We start from the raw sequence: 17582 nt of genomic DNA on the forward strand, positions 1-17582 counted from the left end.
TCGTGAAATGCTAAATGCCGAATATGAGCTGTCATGAAAATTGAACCGCGCAAAACCGACGTGACGTTATTGATGAATTCCATTCGGGAGCACCGCCGCGTAATGTTGAACTCGTGCGTCACTCCGGATGATGAAACTGAATGCTTTGCGATAAATCGTCGAAGAATTTTTAAATAAGCGCTCACGAGGGAATTCCTTGTTGGATGAATTGATTTTACGGCAGCGGAAATATTTTATGGCCGCCGCCGCCGCCGCCGCCGCCGCTCCGATTCTTTGGTTATATTTCTGCCCAGTCAGTTGTTCACGGGATCATATAATGATAAAAACCATTCGGTTGCCCTCTCATGCGTATATATACGCCGCTTTTTAAAGCGATTAAATTATTCTACGCATTAATTACACGAGTGGAAATTACATCGCTTCCATAATACTGCGCCATGAATCTGTTCTCCAATAGTTATGGAGGTATATTCGTTTAGTGGGCGTACCGTTCGCATGAATCTTCTTATAGGTAGTTTAAAGGGAAAACTTGCAGCGCGCGATGGTATCAATAGGCAAACATTTCGTGTAAAATTAGAGACTAGTGCAGTTGTTAATTGAATTGTTTCTTTAGAAAACAGTCTACATTTTCAATCTGTCATTTGTGTCAGAAAATTCACAATAGAACTGCATAATTTTATACATTGAAGAAATGTTTGAAGATACACATAAAATATATATTAAGGTAAAGGCATCAAAATACACTGTGAATAGAACTTATAAATACAATTCTTTATTCTGAAATTGAGATTATAAGTCTCCAATCGAGACTTAATTGTTACATACATGTAAATTGGCTTTTGTGTTGCATGGTTGTAAATATAAATGAATAGCGTTTCACATCCGATGATAGCGAATCATTTATCTGGACAGTGTTAATACCAATATCTTTTTTCCAATATCTTTTTTTCTTCTACGGCGACGCAAACTCGGGAGGCGTCGGGTCGGAGGTGCAGATATGAATCACGTTCATCCACGTAGCCCGTCAGGACTCGACTGCCGGCGGTGCAGCCGGATGAGCCGAAACGTTGTGCACGTCGTGTAATTGGAGGAGGCGGAGAGCGACGATGTACTGTCATAAGTAGTTAACCGACAGTAATGCTGATTAAGCGCGACAAGAATTCAGTTTGCTACGCAGCCGCCGCGTCAGTCAGCTGCACGACCGACGGCTCTTCGATGGAATTTTGTTACGAATCGCTCGGTCCTTCATCGTATCGAGGACGAACCGTGTTTCGGTTACCTATATTCCCGTTTACGGCAGTAACAGTCGCCAGTAATCTATCCTGGTTCAATGACAGCGGAATTGTTGCTTCCTTTGGTTACGCCGCGCGACGGAAATGGGATTCATATACGGATTTGTTCGTATAAAGAACGACGTTTCGTAAAAATAAGAGAAACATTCCCTTAAGCCTTCGGACGCCGATCCCCTTTTTTATATGGAAAAAAGACCGGATAATCGCCTCTGCGTTATAAGTTGAAAAAAAGGATAACTCGGTTCTCACTTGTATTTTTATTCCTTTTTTTTTTCTTTTATTTCCCACCGCGTGAAGATTCATTCGTGTTGCACTCGCGTACGAGCAACTTGCAAATACGAAAAAATAACGAAATCGATAATATGCGGTTTAACCCGAGCGGTTAAACGAGAAAGAAATATATCGACGCATAATACTTGTCCTTATGCATATAGTTGCGCATTTTAAACAGCTTTCTTTTTAAATATTCTTATTTGAATTGAGCAAAGCAAACGCTTGCACTTTTTGCGCGAAAAAGAAGTATGATTTATTGAACGTGATCTTACCTTATTAATTATTCGTTTATCGTTTAACTGTTAACTTAAATAAACGCGATTGGTCTTCCTTCTTTATCGCGTTCATTATTAACAAACGCCAAGCGCTGAGAACAGTGTAATATCTGTGAATTCGTATTCGTTGGGTCATTAACTGCCGAGAGTACAGATGCGTCCATAATGCGACTTTGGTGATGTAATTATTTCAGATATGTGAATCACTGCTGCATAAATCATTCATAAGCTCGCATTCATGTATCGACGGTATCTTCAAATCGAATTACGGGTAGCAAAACAGGGAGGAAAACGGCCGCCATAAAGCGCGATCGTGCGTAATGATATCGTCGGCTGACATGCAATCTTTTATTACTCAGCTCTACGTACGAAACAATAATGTCGGATTTATGGCACGGTTAGCTTAATGTGTGCAAACTGTCTTCCGAAAATCTCCGTAAAGCTCCGTCCATAAAATCTTTTGCCATCAGCTTCTCGGCTTTGCGATCTTGGAAATGAGAAAAGAACTGCTTTCTTTATTCTCGAACGATCTTCAAAACGATAAGGTATGCAAGATGAATTTCTGATATTAATTGGCAGCTTAAATATCGCATAAATGATAATCCACTATCGATAATCAATAAATAATAATTGGCGCGATTACCCTTACACACCCGGGGTCGGGGCTCGTTAATACGTTCCATATTTACGTGAGCAAACGGTTCGCAGGCTGCAATCAACTGGCGATTGTTTAGCGGCGATCTGCTGCCAGCCCGCGATTGCCAATCATCTCGTAGTTTGTCGATCGTAATTGAGAGGTGAAAAGACATTCTCATACGCATCTCTCGCGTTCATCGTGGCTCTTCGACCACATACTCGACGCGATTAATCGAAGCACCGATACGCAATGAGCATTTTACAACGTTTTCAAGTATTCCGTCTTATATCTAGTTCCTGGATGTTCGACAGGGCTTCTAGTAATAACTCGACTTCATATCAAGACAAGAGTCTGAGCCGATTCAATGACACTCGACCGCGGCAACTGCTTTAGAACTCTATGCATTTCTAAGCCAATTATTCTCCGCTCGGCGAATCCTTGCGCTTCCCTATACAAGATGTACCTAAAATTCCGAACTTTACCAAGTTGTTAGACACCCTGTAATTTGATAGCAAGTAAATTGCATTCTTATAAGTACTGACTCAAATAACTTTTAAGAACTAATTAGTTGATTTTAACGTATAATTTTTAATTCGTTGAATTTAAGTGGCTCTCAAGAATAAGTAGTGTTTAGAAATAGTAGGAGGAGGCAATTTTTATTTTATCAATTATCAATGATTCTATTAATTGTTTTTATAATAAACACAAAAAAATTGTATACAAACACTTGCAGTTGAAGAAGACTATTATAACTTATTATTTTATAATAATTTAAACTACAATCATTTTTTTATAATTAATTTAAGAGCATAATGTGATAACATGCGATACGATTTAACTTTAATAATGAATTTTATTTAATCTTTACGATCGATTTGAATAATTCACTTTGAGTATCTCTTAAAGCTAATTTACTAATCAGCTTTCTTAACCTTACTCTACTATAATAATGCCCAGTTAATCCGCTCTAAATGCTAACGTAAGTCTCTTCGCCGGGATGAAAAGCGACAGCTTTTGGAGAATGTCGGATTAAATGGATCAATTATCAATGTGGATACAAACGATTAGTAGACAGTAAGCTGCAATACGAGTCTGGAAATTACCCAGGGGGTTACGATTGGGTTACTACATTAGATCTTATTTAAGGGTGTAGTACGTGAAATTCTCTAGAGAGATTACGAATCACTATTACCACAACTCCGCGGTCGCGGCGCGCATCTACATAGACACAACAGCAGTTTGCATGCTTTAGCGTGCCGATAAAAAGATGGAACGAAGTCACTTTATTCGGGACGTTTACGACCAATACTATCGGTATATGCTTCGTATACGTAAGACATCAGATGTATCTTCAACGTGTTTTCTCAGTCACGGCGATGCATTGCGTAAATCTTGATGATCCTAAAAAAGAAATAAACAAAAAGTACATTTTGTGGTGGAATAATCGTCTCAGTTTCATAAAAAAGCAATAAAAAACTAAAGAGAAAAATTTGTACAACAAAACAAGCTGATGAACGTTATTGCAGTATGTCTTATTGCAACTTCTAAAGGTATTGATTAATACAACACACGTTGCAGTAACCGCATCATCGCCAATGTTCTATTCCAAATTTGTTTCAAATTTTTTATCTTTACTGCGGCTGTCACTGAAAGAAATTATTTCTTGTACCCAAGATGAGTATATATTTCAGAGAATCTATCGCGGGATAGCTTGTATAATGCAATTATACGGAAGACATTAATATTACGAAAGGGTTTGACAGCGGCCGGCCCACCTTAATGGAACTCTCGGCAAGCGCTCGCTCGTGCTCTCCTCCTCGAATCTCGTAGCCGCGCGTCTTGATTAAACGAGCCCAAAACAAATTACCGGTTCCCACGTTCACACAAATCACAAGATGATCGTCGAGTCGTTCGCAAAGATTCTACGAGGAGAGGATCAGTCTCGTCGGCGGCAGCATCTCTATCGGGAGACGAGTCGATGGATTCGTCTTTCTTTGACTACACGGAAGGCGAGCGCACGAAGGCACGCGTAAAATCGTGACGTCGACCGGTCCTGGTAGATCGCATCCGATTCTCGTTTCGAGCTATCCCTTCAATTAAATCAATCTCACTCGTAAATGACGCTTTGAAGTACCTCGTTTCCCGCGGCAGCTCTACCCGCTCTCATCAGGGAGGCGCGCTTAGATGCCCGTCTCCCTTCTCGTCCTCTCCTCGTCTTCCCAGGCGTAGCCCTTCATCTTGCTCTATCGTCGAGATTGCACGTAGCTCTGGCAGTGAGCGCGAAATTCGGAAGAGCCTGCTTAAACGAACCTACGTTAAAACGGATGGTAACAAACGCCGATAACGGTTGTCGCACCGTCGGGAATGCGAATTTTCGGAAAGGTTCATTAAGCGGCGATAAAATAAAAACATGTCTTCACTTTTATCGCGACTACCGGGATGATGAAGAGGCTGGCGTTGAATTGGTCGAGATGATGATGATGGACGAGGGATACTTTTATTGACCATCAATAGAACACAAAGCGCTCACTCGCACGCGCTAGGTTTTTCGGCATGCAATATGCTATAAGCTGTCGAGAGTAAAGCACTATATTTATTCATAAAGTAGCCAAAAATGCGTATTTATGTTAAATTACTTTTCTGAATATTGACCGCAGAGACGGTGACATACATTTAGTGAAAAATGAAGTAGGAGATAACGTGTGTGTTTTTACATTTTTTAATTAATATAAAAATTAGAACATAAAAAGAATTGGACGAACACGGAGAGCGTATATAAAAGCAGAGCGTTAAAAGTTTGCCGATATTCCGCAAACTATTCCGTGGTTAGATGTGCATGGATCAATAATCATCGGGAGAGTTGTAGGTGATTACGAGGACTACATGACACGTAAAGTGAGAAATGTAGAATGAGAGAAGAGGCATTTATATGTCGATGGCCAAAATGGAAGCTCTCAAACGGAGGTTTGCGAAAGTCATTCGCCTTGAGGAATAGGCTCCTGGGAAGGCCCTAGATGGATATTGCGAGAAGTGATTTATGCTAGAAGCGCGCAACCGCATATTCCAGTGGGCGAACCGCACTCGCATACTCGTGTAAATTCTTGCGTGACCTTCCGCATGATATGCTGACGGGTAAAGCATTATGGCTTATCGAGTAAACCGCCATATTGTACCCCGCTGTCGCTTGCTGAAAATAATGTGCCGCGTGGCGAACGTGAATCTTACTTTCGATAACGAAATTTCATTAGCTTTGATGGCGCGATTATCGGCCGCTTTCGAGTCGTTATTATTGTTTGCGTTATTTTTGTTTTATTTTATATGCAACACTGATCCCCCTTTTTTAATGGTCATACGACACATCGACCGTCTATCCGCCAGTCTTTCTTCGGGGACCAATTTCTACAAACTTCCGGGCTGACGCCTGTATCTCGCGCATAGAATTAAGTTCCGACCTAAACTTCCGCGTGAGAAGAAAGTTAGACGCCGAAAACTTGGCATGTCGTTGGCGCGAGGGGATGACGTTGAGGAGCTGCGCGTTTGGATATAGAGAACTGTCGCTAAGTTTGGACGGTAAAAGCTTCAGGCGTTTGTAAAGCACGCCCTGTTGGGCGGGCTATTGAGCCTGCATACCGATTAGTGTGATTATCAAATACGTGATATACCCTATCTTTGCTGGTTATTTAAACATCAAATTTGCGTAAATTTTCCTGTTATAAAGTTTCAAAATAATTAATATCAGCAATTGATACGAGTTTCTAAGAAAATAAGAAAGAATGTAAAAGATAAAGAATAATACAAGACATACAAGTACACGAAACATCTCTTGTGAATTGGATATTATAAATATTTTATAAATACGCCGCATTTTTATTTTTATGCTAAAAGTTAATAATACGTTATTACAATGTAAAAACAGGAAAAGTCACGTGCGTTTTTTTCTCATGAAAGCGACAATGTGACTTTTTTGAGAGAACTTAAGATTGTGTCATGAAAACCACAGAGAGGATTCGTGACTTGAAGAAGGTGCGAATGAGAGAGACACAGAGAGAGAGAGAGAGAGAGAGAGAGAGAGAAAGAGAGAGAGAGAGAGAGAGATCAGATGCGAAGCACCGGCTTGCTGGTTTCGATAATGAAATGGATGCCCTCGGGTGTGCGGTAGCCAAGCAGAAGTAGCAGCAGCAGCGACGGGAACGGTATCACGTAGTGTGAAACTCATTCGCAAATTAACCTTACTTATTCATTAACGTTAACGACCTTCCACGGGCGACGTTATCCGGCCTTTGGCCCTACCAATCTTCCGTTCCCCGTTGTTCCGGCGATGTTCCAGCAACAACGCGACAGATGGGAAATCCGCTGCTCGTTAACACTTTATCGGGCCCGGTTTACCGGACTGCGACCGATATGTCTCCGGCGTGAAGCTACCCGTCGTCGGACATGCTGGACTCTAATCGATCGTCGAACACGGCCTTACCGGATGCGACGTGTCCGGGAGACGGGATGGTATTTTCAATTAAATGTCACGCGGCAACGGATTTCCCTACGTGAAAGGGACGAACGACAACGAGGAGGGATTATGATCTTCGCGCGTAAACAAATGAAATTTCGCTCTCTCGCGCGGGATGAGAACGTCGCATTTTTCAGTAAATCAGAGAGGAAGCGCATTTCCTTGTACAATTCGAAGCATTAACGCCACTCGATATTCGCAGAGAGACACCGCGACATATACTATTTACTGACTTTCCTTCCTTTTACAAAATAAAAGTTTGCGTATATTATTTGCAAGTTGCAAAATAAATAATTTTTTTTCTAAACAATACAGAATAATTTTATCAGTTATACGGTGAAAATTACATATTATTAAAACCGATTGATTGTTATAATCGATAATAAAGAAAATAGCCTTGAGTATTTCTGAATGATTGCGTTCTACTTTGACGTAACGAGGTAATCGGAACATTATATTTTCTTGGAATTGTTACATCTAGTTTAAAGCTTTCTTCTCTTTTGTCTTTCTTTCTCTCTTATGAGTACATAATTAGCAAAGGAACGCGAAGTAAATATAAATTTTGAATGACAAATTCGTAAGTAGCTCGCGAAAGATGTTGAAGAGATATTTGTTCGAGAGCGAATTTGTCGCGTAGGCGAGAGCAAAGGCGAAAAAAGCTGATTTGAACTGGACCAATTATTGTCTCTCGGAAACAGTTGAAGGAAGGGGATCGAACGAAAAAGAGCGGTTGAGAACGCGTTGACTAATCGACTTGCTTAAGGAAATGGACGACCGAGGGGAGGAAAGGGAAGAAAATCTTAAACAATTATCGCAAGACCGCGAGGCGCCCGAGATATTCGTCTCAACAAGGAGGACGAGCGGATGAGGAGCGAGTTTGTAGATGCGGGGAAGCGACAGAGGGTGGATGGCTAGAAACGAGCAGAAAAATTGCTTTAAACGGAAAAAAATGTGCCGAGAGACCGCAGAGGCTCAGACTTTACACTGCTCCTCCGCACCCCGCATCATCCCTCTCTTCGTTTCTCTTTTTCTCCCGCTTGCTTGCTCCCTCCGGCGAGCTCTCCGCCGTTCTCGTTCCGCGCAAGGGCGAGTCATCGGGGGGAAGGGTAACATGGATGCCGGGCTCGTCCCTGTTGGTAATTTTTCAGCCCTCTCTTTAACTCACCGCAACCCTTCAACCGCCATCCACTCGCCTCCATGTCTCACCGGCCTCCTCTCTAAATACCGTACCGTGGCTCGTAGACGACGCTAGCACTCTCGACGACCATTGCTGCTCCTCATCTCTCATGCGAATAACATTCCAACCATATACACGCGTGCATTTTCGGAATGAGTTGTTGTGCCGTGTAACAAACGCTATCGTAGATAAGTCTTGCAGCAAAATACTGCTCATACATTATTCTTTAAGCTGTCACTGTACCGTCTGCAAATAAGTATTACAGAATACATTTTTGTATGAGCCAATTAAACGAAAGAGCAGACATAGCGAATGGAATTTATTGAAACTAATTTGATCTTGATATTTTAAATGTGTTTCTATGTTACGATAGCATAAAATTATATTTATATGCGTTGATAAATAAACAATCAATATTTATGAAGCTGACAGATTTAACAGTTTCACGTTGCTATTGTGAAAGATAATACGGTAATGTTTGCAATGATATCCGCATATCCTATCGAAATAAATATTTTGTGACGAAGGATCATAGTGCTCGTGATATCCCGAATGACCAACGAAAGCTCATTATTATGAAATACAAGCGTCGCAATTTGTGCCGAAAATACATTACGATTCGATAAAATACAACAATACAGTTGCGTAGAGTATACTTACGATTCACCGCTCCCGACTACATTGTTCCGTGCCTGAATTGGTAATTATATAACCACGTATTACTGGCATTAGGAACAATGTAGTACGCGCTATTAATTACATAGCTCCATTTTCAATTTATGGAACAACGACGGCGGCGTACGGTAGATCAGGAGTATTGTATCTGAAAAAAAAAACAAGGCAATAGCTTTGGTGTTTCCTGATGGCATAATACGACTACTTCGATTACGATGAAGTAACGTACATATTATGTTTTTGATTATGAAGCAATATATGAACTCTCTATTTTTTGTGCTTTATTAATTTTATGACCGCCAGAAGCTTCCTTAATTTTAATATGCGAATGAAAGTTAATATTGTATACGCACATGTGATTTTTAAGTAATTAGTCAAAATATTTAATATTTTTTAATATCACACATATTTCACGTGCACGCTTGATGTCACTTGATTATATATATTTTTATATGTTCGTGTTTTTATTTTCCATCGATATATTGTTATCTGTCTACAATAGAGAGAGAGAGAGAGAGAGAGAGAGAGAGAGAGAGAGAGAGAGAGAGAGAGAGAGAGAGAGAGAGAGAGAGAGAGAGAGAGAGAGAGAGAGAGTTTTCAGATGGGGCGTTGAAGCGTGATGCGATGCCAGTAGCTTTATAAATTGTTTCTAACTTTGAGATGAAATTTATCGTCGCGATGTTTTCGGCTGTACCGATGAAAAATGGACCGGAGTTTAGGATATCGTGTAAAACGCCCGAGAACCACTGACCCACAACATCCAGGTTATTGTACGGGGAATTCACTCGAAAGTCATACTTGGCTGCGTGTATTTGGCGTGTGCCACACCGTGGGTGTTCGTGTTACGCATTCGTGTATTCGCGTGCGCGCTTACGTGCAGACTCGACACCGGAAATTGCATTAAGCGACGAGGCGTAGGGTGGCGGCTATGTGCAGGACGGCAGGCAGGTAGGCGCTCTGCACGGGCACAAACAACAATTAGGCATTCCGATAATAATTATCATCGGATGCGACATAAATATGAATACGAGGATCGGCGCAGCGCCGCCGTCGAATTAATGTGTCTACTGTCGCCGACGTAACTGCGACATGGGAAACATTTAACAACGTGTGGAACTTCGGTTCAACTTCGATTCAACGCTCGTTCGTTTGGCTGGACCCCTACCTTGTCCGACTGGATTCCCAAACTCGCGCATTATCCCCTTCTCGCGTGCGCTAACGAATTAGTTGTTTCATAAATAGTGTCTCGCCATTCGAAATTAAGCGCAAAACGAGGGACTCAACATAAACAATTAGTTTGCCGTGCAAACATGTGTTGATTTTCGTACGAAAAGTACGCTCAGTTTTTAATCTCTTCCGATATGGAATACCGCCGATTTTTATAGCGAATCTTTCACACGCTTTTTTATGTTTTTTTTTTATTTTGTTGTCTCCGTTGTCAACTGACGTCTCGTGATGTCTCTCCGACAGTGGCGATGAAAAAAAGTTGGCAACGAAATAAGCTTTCGGTACTCGGGTGACTATCATAAATTCTCGAAAACGAAGATAAATGCGAGATCCTACCGACGCGGCGGCGGCAGCGGCAGCGAAACTGAACCAGATAATGGAGGTGTACTGATTGCTTCGTTCAATTCACGAGTTACCCGCCTCTCACAAATACGTGACGTTGTATGTACTGATGCCGTCGCGCCGTAGCGATCATTCGAGGCGAGAGCGAGGTTCACGTTGAGCGTGTGGTATGGTGTGTACCAGGGACCCAGGTGGATGTCGACGATACGGCACACCGTGATCGATGCAGGCGACGTCGGGAACAATTCGCGATATCTCGATAATTGACGGTATTTTCCTTCATTAAGACTGCTGATATTATTTCCGTTGTTGTGTACGCGTGACATAATCTCATATGCTGATGTGAAATATTTAGAATGAGGAATAATTATAATTTGTCGATTGTACACGAATGATAAAATACCAGGTTAGCCTATATAATACCAGGCAATTAGTTCGTAATGCTGAACTGAGTGACAGCTAAATATTTAATATTGATGTACGTTTCAAAGTTCTAGCTGAGGGTTGAGGCTGTGCGGGACGAACGCCAATTCGTTCCGCTAATGGCGTGAGATTGACGTAATAGGCAAATTTCGTGACGGAGTCCGCTTCAGCCAAACAACTTTCGCGAGAGGGAGAGAGAGAGAGAGTGTGTGTGTGTGTCTCTCTTTCCTGTTATCGATATCAACGCGGAAAATATCCCTCGCTCTTTCCCAAGTGCTCCCCCTCGGTTTTCTCTCCCATCTCTAACCTGCCTGTCTTTCACTTAATCACGAAAAATTGACACCAAATTACTACCGCCGGTGATGGATGATCGAAAGCATCCAGAACTCGCGCTCGATCTTCATCGTCGACGTCCCCGGACTCACGCGAGTTTCTTAATCTCAGATCGAGAATGGGACCTTGAATAGTCTCCCGATCGTATGAGCGAATGGACGTCCTCCGGTTCGATGGTTGGCAATGTAAGATAAGACGGGAGGTCAAAAGGGACTCGAGTCGTGGGTTTTAGGCCTTTTAATGGCGGGAAACCGCTCTTATAAATCGATACGCGCGCCTCTTAATATCCGGCGTCTCAACCCAGTCGAACTCAATCGTCCGTCGCGGGCGAGGTGGTGGCTGCCGCTCGATCGATCATTTTTTATGAGACACCAGAGACATGGTATACCTCGCCCGACGACAAATTCACTACCACCTATCCTCTTGCTCCCCGCTCTCTTCTCTTTTCTTCGTCCCAGATAACTTTTGATCCAACTGAAACCCGACGCTTGCCTACATCTGATATCTCGATGGTAGATCAATATTATTGAGAAGTTTATGGAAGTGATTTGTGATGTACTACGCGACGTATTTTTCTTTGGAGAAACGAGTACTCGTACAATATATACTAAATGTTGGTCCAAGTTCCCTAAAAATATCGTCGCGATTATGCAGAGTGGTTGAATGTAATGGGGAAAAAAAAGTAAAATTTTCCAATGCGAATAGAGCGGAGAGACCAAGTAGCTATTCACTCGATCGATTTAATTTAGTCCGCAAAGTACTCCCGGCTCGCGTCAAAGAGATAGAGGTTAATGCAAACTCGCGTTTGAACCGTGAGATCGCGAGTTCGTTCGATCACGGCTCACGTACACCGAGTAATTTGTCCCAATTAAAGCAAGCCGCAGGAGAGTTCGATGGCTCTCGCCTCGCGCATCTATGTCCCGTGAATAGAAGAACTTGGCATACAAAACGGGGAAACGAGGGAAAATTCTCGTTTTTTAATAAAATGCTTCGGAGATTCAAATTATCAGAAATGTTTATAACGCTCAACATTATACATATTTCTGATTTATTACGCTGAGTTATTACGTTGTCCGTTGAATTGCACGGATTATAATAATAGATAAAGACGTTCTATTCATGGATGATGAATAAAAAATATCTGCGTAAATTATAATTCATGAGGTTAATGAGGACGTTTGTACGCGCTATACCTTCTCTAAAATAGCATTACGCAATATGCATTCTTTTATACATGAAAATGACAAATAACTCAGCCAATCGTTAAAAACAGTATTTTGGGCGGGAACACGCCGCAATATTGCGAGCGGCAAAGTGAAACGATCTAACTCGCGAAAAAAAGTAAAATCAATGCGAGACGTTTTCGCACAGGTACACTCGATACTATTCTCTTCTCCTATTCCCAAGGGGAAAAGACTGACTTGAAAAGTACTCGAATCCGGGAATCGGAGACACTGCGGAGCGATTCCACGGTACGGAATTGTGTCAAAGTTTCCGACGTATAGCCACGAGAGCGTCCTCCGTATAGGCTCTCGACCTTTTCGAGGTAATCTTAGACGCTCCCAAGTCGGAGAGCACACATTTGCTTAACCTCGTCTCTTAGACGTTCGGGATCACTCTAGCCAACTCCACTCGCGACTCTCAGAGGAACTCCAGCACCGGCATTCAGGATACCCAGTCGCGCTGCGAGGAGGAGCAGCTGTTATGGTCGAAATCACTTTCCTCCTCCTCGTCCTCGTTCTCTGGCGTTGCACCACCACTACCACCACCACCACTACTACCGCCACCCTCGCCATCGCCATCGCCACCCTACTTCGCAGCCTCTATTTCACTATCCTTCCGCGAGCCTCGATTACACCCACCTCGAGAACCGAACAAGCCAGACTCCTCCTCGTGGAGCTTCTCCTATGGGCGAGCCCTCGGGAATTTACGCGCTCCCGGCGATATCCGAAATACACCGTCGCAATAATCCTCCCTTTCGATTTAACCTCTTGCACTTCGCTCGAATCCACGTCGAACCGTTATGACCCACCGCCATCGTCCTGTGAGAATTAGGACACCCCTGTCTACAAGGTAATCCGGAAAGGAGCGAGCGAGCGAGCCAGCGAGATAGCGCGGTTCACCGAGATCTGTATCGAGTGATTTCATAAAGCCGAAATCGAAGGAGATTTGGCATTGCGAAATTGCTTTAACGGAATTAGAATTATTTATAATATCAATGACGCTAACATCTGTTAATCTTGAATTGCTTCAATTGAGGTTATACCTTCTTGGTTCTAGAACAGAGCGAACATTAAATATTCAAATTCTCTAATCACAAATGTCTTATAAATATATTTTAAAAACGTGTTTTACACGAGGCATTAACATATTTGCATCTGCACGAAGTTTGTTTTCGCTTCTGATACGGGGACAATACGAGCGTAGTGAAAAGATCGAAATACTTTGGTCGTGGTCCGCGAACGTTACTAATCTGATAAAGTATCGTTGCGGTCGCTAGCGTGGCTACTAAGAATCGTTTATTCGTATTCCCAGAAGAATCGTTGGCACTTTAGTGCTCGTAAGCGACTTATTCACTCGTTAATGCTCGTTATCGCGGCTTCGTTACTGTTGGAAAAAAATAGAGGTTAAATTTGGTTTTCTCGTAGATTGTGATGCAAATGTTCATTGATCGTTTGGCGAAGAATATCGGTGCGCGAACCAGCAATTATAAAATAATTATAGTTGATTTATTTCTTCATTCTGACCTAGTTTATCGTGTTGATTTTTGAATTTTAAATTCTGAGAGGATAATACTCGAGACAAAACGGGAGAAAAGGAAATTATTTTACAATATACTCATAAAAATTGCATTTTCACTGGAAACATTTTCATACATTTGACAAATTTATCCGCCCAATCCTAATGGTAGTTTATTTATTTAAAGCGTGAAAAGAGAAGTTTACTTTCGCGAAATAATAAATAATTAGTGTAACATTGATGCACCGCGGCGTTTATTTTCGTAGCTGTATAATGTTGGAAATGGACGCTGCAAAATAAACCATTCTAATACGTGGAGACTAAAATGCAGCTTGCTGTTTAGCCGTTTGGACAGAACAATGATATGAACAATGGTATGAGTCGTTCTCTCCTTTGTTTTGAGAGATAAAAAAATTTCGCTAGAAAACGCGAGTGAAATGCGATCCAACTTTACTTTACATATCGTGGATATATTTTGTCTTTCATGCATCTTTCCGAAATATTACGAACAATAAAATTTCACGTCACACGCATATAATTGAGCGTTAAAAGTGATACATTCAAAAGAACTGTAATGTTTTATTGGTCCTTGCTCGTTAGATACTGTAATTTTGCATAAGAATTTGTTTGTAATATCAAAATGTATCTATCCTGGTAACGTTCAAATATATATATATATATATATATATATATATACCCGTTTCCGAGTGAAGTCGAAGAATTCTTACTCGCACCATTCTTTCTGACGCGAAATAGCTCTGATGTCAAGTAGGTTCGCAGGAAAAATGTGAATGGGTGAGCAAAGCGGCATTTGAAATTGATTTCATCGCGATTCAAATATGTTCCGATAGCCGATCCGCGCAGATATAAGGACGTGTTATAGATGAAATTCCTCCCCGCCGGAGAAAGCGGGGGAATAGTTTCTCACCGATTTTCGTTGGTTTCCCGAGCCAAGGAATTGATCAGCCGTGGCTTTTTATTTGATGCCGGAAATCTTTTATACTGCTCGTGGAATGTTTTTATAGTGGGTGTCAGGAACTGTGGAGTGTGAGTCGAAGGATGGGTATTCCTTTCTCCTATAGTCCCGAGCCTCTTGTCGCGGTCGACAAAAGGGATGAACGAGAGAAAGAGAGAGGAAAAGAGGAAGAGAGGTGACGAGAGCAGTCCCGAAGTGTGCGTTCCGTGTCGGCCGAAATCGGAGATAACGGGTCGTCGGAAACGCCACTAACTAAAGCGACTCCAAAGTTAGAGAGGTATCAGATGTTCTTGATCGTTATTCCGTCAAGATTTCCTCTTTCGCGTGTAGAGGACGCGAAATTTCGATGTGTCCGGTCTAATTCAGGTTCTATTTAAGACTTAGGAATGGCGTGTAAATTATTCAAATTCGATGCATAAGCGCAATGTAGAAGAGAGATTACAATTATCGGGATAATTTTACGTAGCAAATAGAACGAGATGATGCAATTAGCGTTCTGCAGGCATAATGTAGAAATTATATTGAATCAATTAACGTTATTACAATTAATTAATATAGCGCATCGTCTTTTTATTATATTACCGATGATATTTATCTGAACACGATACTTCTCGGGAGGATCTCTTGTTGTTTGAAACATGCCGAAATCCATTCTTTTTCGCATCTCCCATATGTGCAGAAACATGTTTTTGTTACATTTGGTTAGAAATCAATTAAATAAAATGCACACCGAACGGTGTTTTAATAACCGCCATACATCACGACGAAAAATATTATTTTTGATTTTTTTGCAGATTTATTGAAATATTTTTGTGCGGCGAGTTTCATTTTTATACGAAGGTTAGACTTGTTTCATGGTACTTCTATGTAAAAAATAGTCGCAAGGGCGCGAAAAAATGTTCGCGCGTGTCTCTACTCGTCGGCAGTTCTATCTCGCATTTATTAGAATTCGGCTGTGCAGGTAGTAGATCGATACTCGGTGCATTCCGCGGCAAATTCCGAAGCAACGGAATTGCATGGTTACGTCTTGGCTACGTCATGGACACCGGCGGGTTGTGGTATTTCGTGTTTCCAAAGGCTGTCATTATGACGTGAAAGTGAAGTGACGTGGAAGATCTATGGAGGGAATGTCCATTTAATATCCAATAAGTACCCCCCCCGGTATTTCCAGGCCGGTCTGAGCCTGCCGTCGTCAATATAGACGAAACGTCAAATTCATTATATAGAATTATAGAATATCGCCCTCTCCTGTTGTAATCGTACTTTCCCCCCCTAACAACGTGAATGTTTCGTCATGGCGACGTTGTAATTATCTGCATATCCATTATTAATTTATTTAATGGCGTTGATACGTTTGATAAAGAGGACAGAGAGCTCATTACCCGTGAAGATGTAAATAAATGACATTTCGTCAATATTGTAGCTGTTAATAAACCACGTCAAACGGTTACATAGTATTTCTCTTTCCTGCGGAATAAATCTGTCCGCTTTTCGTGAAATAAATTCGAGCGAGGCAAGATTCGTCCGCGTTTCGTGAGATTCTCCCCTCGCTCGAGAACATGCAGAGCATTGCTAAAACCGCAATAAGAGAACACGAACGCAAATTGTACGTCACTCGTAATACGTAGTAGTAATTATCGTTTTCGCATTTTTGTCGAGGAAATGCACGTACGGGACGAGACGGGGCGATAAGTGGCCAAGAGATGCGGGGGCAAGAGACGGTACTTGGCAGTCACTTGTATGTATGCACGCGCGTTATAAGACACCATAATCCGGGCTCTGTTCCAGAGAGGTCTCCTTATCCTGCGTTCCTTCGCGGCTCTAACGGTCCTCGTAACGACAATGAGTGGCTCACGTCGTCGTGTTCCGTTATCGCGTACAAATAATCGCATTAACGACACTCGAGGGACGCGAAAGCCGCGTAGAAGTGTAATCAACGGTTGCGAAGAAAGGAGTAAAATTTAGCTGAGTTCGTTGCGATCGGGAAATTACAAATGTTAATGCAGAGCGACCAAGCGACGGGGGATTTATTTTATCAGCGGACAGTCTTTCGCTTTGGTTGGCCTATTACCGAACCGATAATCCGCAGAATTATCGTTTCAGCCCTCAGCAATACTCGATATTTGCGATCTTGTTTGCGTTGTAATTAATCGACGTAGTAATCACGTCAGCTGTGACGAAACAAATATTAGAAACGATGCATCACGCACGAATGCATGAATGCACTCGCGAACGCAAGCTGCAGGCGCGATACGTTTTTGAGATTTTACATCTGTGCGAATCGGTGGGCCCGCATGTTGGTACATCTAATATGTATATGTTAATGTTACGTATGTATTATTTTACGCTCTCGGTCCTTGCTAATGACTGGCAGTTTAAAGCTGATTTTATCGGTTATTGAACCTTTGCGGGTAGCTCGTGGACATGATATAATTGGTTTTTTTTTTCACGATCATTCGACGCAATGGTTGCGCTCCGCATTCGAAAGTACATTTACGCTTGTACATTTAACGATTGGCTGCGCGTGTAGGCTAGCATCTCGATAATCGTGACGGCGCGGAAATGAAATAATTTTACGTCAATCAGTGATGTAAATAAGTGTACGTGAAACGTTTTTTTTTTTCGGGCCGGAAATTGCGAAACTTTCTCAACGGCGGCTGTGGCAAAAATCTATCAGCGCGTTTGTGAACCCTCCGCGGGACGAGGGCG

The 17582-nt window shown here is 42.0% G+C and overlaps 1 long non-coding RNA gene across 1 annotated transcript; it reads right to left on the reverse strand.

Annotated features, from left to right (window-relative positions):
- Nucleotides 1-1770: 1770 nt before the first annotated feature.
- On the reverse strand, nucleotides 1771-13176 carry LOC118646519. Its single transcript, XR_004964072.1, has 2 exons — nucleotides 8819-13176; nucleotides 1771-8404 (listed from the first exon to the last, which is right to left on the reverse strand). It is a non-coding gene; the product is annotated as an uncharacterized LOC118646519 (long non-coding RNA).
- Between the last annotated feature and the right edge of the window lie 4406 nt (nucleotides 13177-17582).

Source organism: Monomorium pharaonis, chromosome 7, assembly GCF_013373865.1.
Source record: "Monomorium pharaonis isolate MP-MQ-018 chromosome 7, ASM1337386v2, whole genome shotgun sequence".
Taxonomy (NCBI): Eukaryota; Metazoa; Arthropoda; class Insecta; order Hymenoptera; family Formicidae; genus Monomorium; species Monomorium pharaonis.